Here is a 6,600-nt window from a genome sequence, read left to right as displayed (position 1 = left end):
CAATCAAATCCAACGGGCTATTCGCTTCATGAAATTTATTTGTTTATCGCCTTTAGTTGATAAGTGAATATTTTTTTCTTTCTCTAGGACAGCATTTGTTTTTTGCATTTATATTTCAATAATATTTCCTTAAGCGACAGGAAATGCTAATCACTTCCTTTCTTGACTGTTACTTCTAATTTACTATTCTGTAAATCATCCCTTCAGAACAATTTGAAAGTATTAAAAGTATTATTATAGTAATTCGAAATGAAAATCACATTTGAATTTCATGGAATCGGAAAACCTCAGCTTCGTGTTAATTCTACAAACCAATCCTTTATTTAGGACCGAACATTCACTCATTATGAAATAATCATTCATAATGAAGTGAAATCAGTTCAAATAATTATTTCATTATACTTCATTGCTACAAATGTAACGTGGAACTAGTACGTTTTAAACTTTTCCGGTTTTTTCCCCTTTCTGCGTAGGTAGTAAACTAGAATTTTATAACTTCAGAGGTGCGCGTAAAGTTGTCAAATGTCCTAATCAAACGATATATAGTTTCCTCATCCCTTTTTATTTCAAATCGAATCTGTGTACGTGAAATTTAACCATATGGCATAATCAGAGCTTCAGTTGCGTTTAAGAAAAAGCTTAGTGTTCATTTATTAGAGGTTTCGTTTTGATGTTGTCATTTAAGGAATGCAAAGACTAAAAGATTGACTACATGAAATAAGAAAATGAAGTATATGTAGGATGTGACAAGGAAGATGACCACGACTTTAAGGTCTGATAGGAAAACAGTATTCTTAAGTATCTTGTTTACAATCAGTTTATTAACTGATATGTGACTGACATTAAACGTTTAGGTGGCGTTATAGTAAAAGGAGATAAAATATATATTAAAAAAAATTACTCAAGTCAACATTGAAATCTAAAGGAAATGACAATAATTTAAAGGAATTTGGGCAATTAAAATTCTTTATGTTTGTGATGAAAGTAAATTTGACACATGTGATAAATGTTTTCTATGATGTGAAGTTCTGTTTTCTTCCTATCTAGAACTAATTATGCACCGAGAGTAAAATCCTGAAACACTGAACTTCATTTAGCCGAAAACCGAGTAATATCCCTAACTACTTTATCTATGCTGAACGTAGCGAAACTTAACTAATACCGAATGAATCCAAGTGTATAAACGACAGTCCAGAAAAGGGTTAAAATAGCCTTTTATTCACTAAAAAAAATAATGGCAGTCGGCCTCTTCTCGGGCTTACAGAAAAGCCTCCACTTGGGCTTTAAATTAAAATAGAAAATAAGAAACTATTCTAATGCTAAACTAAACTGACTTAGCCGAAGCTGTACACATTTACCTAAAGTAGTTGGTCCTTGACTAAATTAACTGACCAATATCAGTAGGCACGTACAACACGGCCAAGCGTAGCGAAAAGATTTTGGTTATATCTAATTTAATTCTGAATGAAGACGTCTGTAAAATTAACTTATGTTAAATGAGAATTCTAGTTTAGAATTTTTCATGATATTTATTCTTCGACATTTTCCTCTTTTTTATTTACTAACTAATGTCCGCTCATAGTTTTGCATTTGATGTCATATCTTAAGTATTTTAAAATATTAAATAGTGCAATCCACTCAAAAATGTAGTTGTAACAGTGAATTTTTCTGTTCAGTTTAATCATATGATCTTTAAATTTTGATACACTTCACTTTTCGATAATTTATTTATTATTTTTTGCATTTCTTTTATAGCGAAGATATATGCAATTTGATATATAACTTGACTTTCAAACTGACAACATCTTCTTGTAATAATGTAATCTTAGTATGAAAGATGTTAAATTAAAAAAAAAAATTATTTTTTGATAGAATGTCTTCCATAACGTGACCAGTAAATGTGTCTCATCTCTTAAAAACTGTATAAGTGCTGTATAAGCATATTTCCATTTAGCAATTTTGACTAAATCAGTAAAATTTTACTTCAGTTACTATAACATGCAAGAAAAACAAATCACACATTCGTACGTATTTAAAATAGTTCATTTCATTTCCTGAGTGAAGTAAACTGTACGTGAGAACTTTTTTAAGTGTTTGGTCAAGAAATTAATTCTGATTTAAGTTATGAATTTAAGTTGAATGAATATGAATTTATTGCTTGTTAAATAAATTATATAGCATCCAGCTTAATAGATCTTTTTTGAAGTAATCCCCATATACATCTGGCAGTCCTGTGGGATGTGGTACATCCTATCTTTGAACTTTTTTCAGAATTACATCTTCTCTCTTCAAAATGACAATTGAATGGCTAACCTTTCAGCAATGATTTCAGATAAAAGTCATACAGAACTAAGTTATATCAAGGGTATGGTACACATTCAGTATTTTACTTTGACAAATATTCAGTAGAAACTCTAGAAAAGTGACGGCATGCAGTTTTATGTTGTAGGTGCTAATTAAATAGATGCATCTCCAGACATTTTTGATAGATGAACAGAACTATATGTAATATCATCCAGCATCACGAGATGTACAGAACTACTATATGTTTTATCACCTAGTATTTATTTCATGTTCATAAATCATTCCATGGTACTCAGAGAAGGACATACCATGACATTTATGAACATACCATGGTACACAGAAAGAAAATCCCAGTTGCTTTTCTCACTGGTTAATTTAAAATGAGCCTTCCCCCCCCCCCAAAAAAAAAGGCAACCTTAGTTTGGCATAAATTTTGAATAAATCTGTCGATTTCGAGGGCAATTAGACACAGGTCTGTTTTCTCCTAGAGCTAATAATTTTTTGAAGTGTCATCATTTTGCCTTAAGTTAAAAATAAGTTCTTTTTTCTACAAATTTATTTATAATACAAAAATGTCATTGTGCAGTAATTTTATTCTGCTATATAGTTTTTACGAATAATATATAACATTATTTTGGGGGGTCTATGCAAGGTTTTTTAATCCTGAAGTAGAGCGGCGTATCTGGTTGCCCTTGAAGTCGAAATATATATTAATTCAAAATATATGCTACACTAAAGCTGCATTTTAACCTAATTAAACTTCCTTACATTTTAAATTTAAAGCTACTTTATGATTAAGTAAGATATTGTGATTATTATCAATTTGTTCCTCTTTTATTTCTAGCAACTTTCTACGTTGATGATAACCACGTCGACTACTAGTGGCTAAGTGATAAAACTGCTGACATTTTTAGCTGGATTTGAGTTCATTCCCTGATATACGAGTATAAGCATGAAAGGTTCACGATTTTCTTCGCGTGTAATATGCGAATGCAAGCCAGTTTGTTTTAAAAAGGGTTTCCCCTATACTTAAAATGAGCAACGCCTTCTCTGGGAAACGAGCTGAGGACCTCTGGTGTAGTGGTCTGCACGCTAACCATTTGTAAAAACTACGCTAAGAATGCGGAAGAGATACCTTATAAAGGATTTGAATGAATGTATGCATGTTTTTCGCCCTGTGAAAAAAACAATGGTACTTAAAGCTATCAAATTTTGAATAACGCAAACCTCCACCCGAATATGGAAACCTGGAAGCCCGAATATTAAATTTCGAATTTGTTTTATTGTGTATTTTGAATTTTGTAAAACTCTAAGAAATTTTTGATTAAAAAAAACCTCAACGATTTCAAAGCAAGCAATGTCAACACTGTACAAAAAAAAAAAAAAAAAAAGAATGTTCTTATATAAAGCGCGAGAGACTGTCGATTGAAAATTCTAAATATAGGTTTCTTTTATGTATTTTTAACTCAAGATAACATTAGGCCAAATACTTTCGAAACGTATATGTATATGTAAGCCAAAAACCGCCTCTTTAAGCGTAATATAAAACCTGAAAGCTTCCAGATTCTTTCTTTATTTATTTAAAATGGCTCAATTTCATTTTGTTAGTCTAGTCTAAGTTTTTATTATCTCATATAACTTAGGGTAATTGTTTAATTATAATCTACGGTATTACTCTGATTCAAAATCTAAGGTATTAGTTCGTGATTTGCACTTCTGCAACTGAAGAAGTAAGTTCTGTATTTAAACTTTCGAAACTAGTTCTGAAAATTTATAAATATTGTGCAGATTCTTGAGAGTGAAAGAATGTCTATATGTAGAAGGTCCATATGTAGAAGTCCGTATGGAGCTTTTAAAATTTCACAGTTGATGGATGAATACTTTATGATATTTTGAAGTTTATTGAGAAGGAAGTTGCTGTTTAGTGTTTGTCTGAACCAGAGTTGTGGTGATGTTGTAGTAAATGGCTTGAGGTCGAGGACCTTTGTGATTTCGCAGTTAAAGAGGTAGTGATCCAAGCCTGCCAGTGTGTCCGCAGATACATAGATTTGAGTAATGGAGACCGAATCTGTTAAGATATTCTGGAAAAGGACCATTTAAGGTGTGAAAGCTGGTGATTGCTCTATTGGAGGACAATAATTTTCTTGAGGATTCAGGTAGGAATAGAAATGTGTTTCTAGCTGTAGTTTCGAATGTCCATTGCTGTTTCCAGAGGTCTGCATATTTGGCTAGTTCATCACTTATTTCATTTCCTATTGTACCAGAATGGGCTTTTGTACATTTGAATTTGGGTAGTAGGTTGTGAAGAAAGTGAGAAAGAAGATAATGAATATTGCAAACTATTGGAGATCGACTATGGCCAATTATTGCATAGATGCTGGATGCACTATCTGTAATTATTAAGCTAGGAAGGGAAAAGTCTTTGGCAAAGGTGAGGGCTTCTTTTATCGTAAATAACTCTGCTTTGAAAGACTGAATTTGTAGGATAGAGTCGTTGGTACCATTTATTGATTAGTTTCTTATTATAAAAGACACAATATGCACAGCCTACTCCTAGTTCAGTTTGGGATCCATCAGTAAATATTTATAGAGCAAAGCAATACGATGGGGATGTAGTAATAAGTGATTTTGTATGAAAATCAGATAGATTTAGATCAATATTGTGAAGCCGTTGTTTATATTTATCCGGAAAATATTAATTATTGTTCAGACTGCTATGGAGATGTAGTCTTGTTATTTGTACTTTTGTAGCTTCTTTTATAATTGAAAGATAAATAGGCGGAATTCCTCTTATTACGGGTAATGCATTCGTAGGAATAGTTCTGTATGCTTTTCAGATTAGAAGGAGAAATGGTCTTTGAATGGTTGAGAGATGACGTTTTGTAAGACTATTTAAGTGATTGCCCCAGGCTGAGACTCCATGTGACATTATTTTTTCGATGACTGAAGAGTACCAAATTTTTTGTAGATTTGAGTTGATGCACCAAGTACTTGAACAAGTGCGACAAAGAGTATTGGTAAGAATAAAATGGTTTTATTTATATATTGGATATAAGGATGCCATGACATTTTTGAGTCTATTTCAATGCCAAGATAGATAAGATTCTTGACTAATTTTAATTTAGTTTTTGATATTTTGATAATCGGATTTCTTAAGTGAAGATCTTGATTTAGGTATATAAAGTGCTTTACATTTAGAAAAGGAAATCTTGAGATGGAATTTATTAGCCCAGTTATTAAACTTACAGAAACAATAAAACAGTTTGGTTTCAGTGTGAAAATTAGAAAATAAGTCAAACTGAGTTCGTAGTCAAAACCTGATATACCACTTCGGTGACTCGCCAAGTTAGTTTGGTCTAACTTCAGAGTTGAAAAATCAGTAACAGTAGGGACTCGGAAATATGATCAAATGTAAACAGTCGATATATTAGGCTTTTTTTGTTTGAAGGCTTTTCGGACGATAAAAACATATTAATCTCCTTAACAGGAAAAAGTATTCTCGCATATATATTTATAATGTCAAGAAATTTGGTACGTAGCTCTGTAGCTTACAGTAACAAATCACTTGTATCAAGGTGAAAAATTATTGCATCATTTATAAAGAAATCAATCGGAAAATACGATCCAAAATAAAATGTTGCATCATAAATTAAATTTGTTAAAATCCCCAGAAAATCTCCAAATAGTTCGCGTCATATGTTACTTCCTGAACAAAACGTTGATTCAGAAATTACCATTACTTTTCGGACAAATAATTTCCATATGCATTTACACTGGCCTTCACCAAACAAGTCTCTATCAAACATTATATCTCCATCATGGTCAATGATCACAGCTCTTGAAGCAGGCGCCAAAGATATGTATCTGTCGTGTAGAAGAGCTTCATTGGTGACATGTAACATGAACTACTTTTAATTCTCTTTCTAAATGAGATATGACGACAATCAGTACAGCTACAAATATTTATAACCAAAGAGAAGAATTTGATAATAATACAAGAAACACAACTGAAAATAATCAACCCAAGGTTGACATGTAAATTCCACCTTGGGTTAATTATTTTATTAATTATTTTTAATTGTATCTGTCATGGACAGAAACCAGTATTCATACTAAATTAGTCTTTTTCTTTATATATTTTCTTAAGTACCACCATAACATATCAGGATCAAAATAGACATACAAATACAACATAACCTAATCTCGGGACTAAATTCCAGAATAAATGTTCACATTTTTAATATAAGATCCTTAGTACCACATTACATATTAAATTCACAAAAATCACTTAGTTTT

Source organism: Stegodyphus dumicola, chromosome 6, assembly GCF_044657685.1.
Source record: "Stegodyphus dumicola isolate Sdum_Otavi_A_Nest chromosome 6, ASM4465768v1".
NCBI classification, from domain to species: Eukaryota; Metazoa; Arthropoda; class Arachnida; order Araneae; family Eresidae; genus Stegodyphus; species Stegodyphus dumicola.
Note: the sequence above shows the minus strand (reverse complement) of the source record.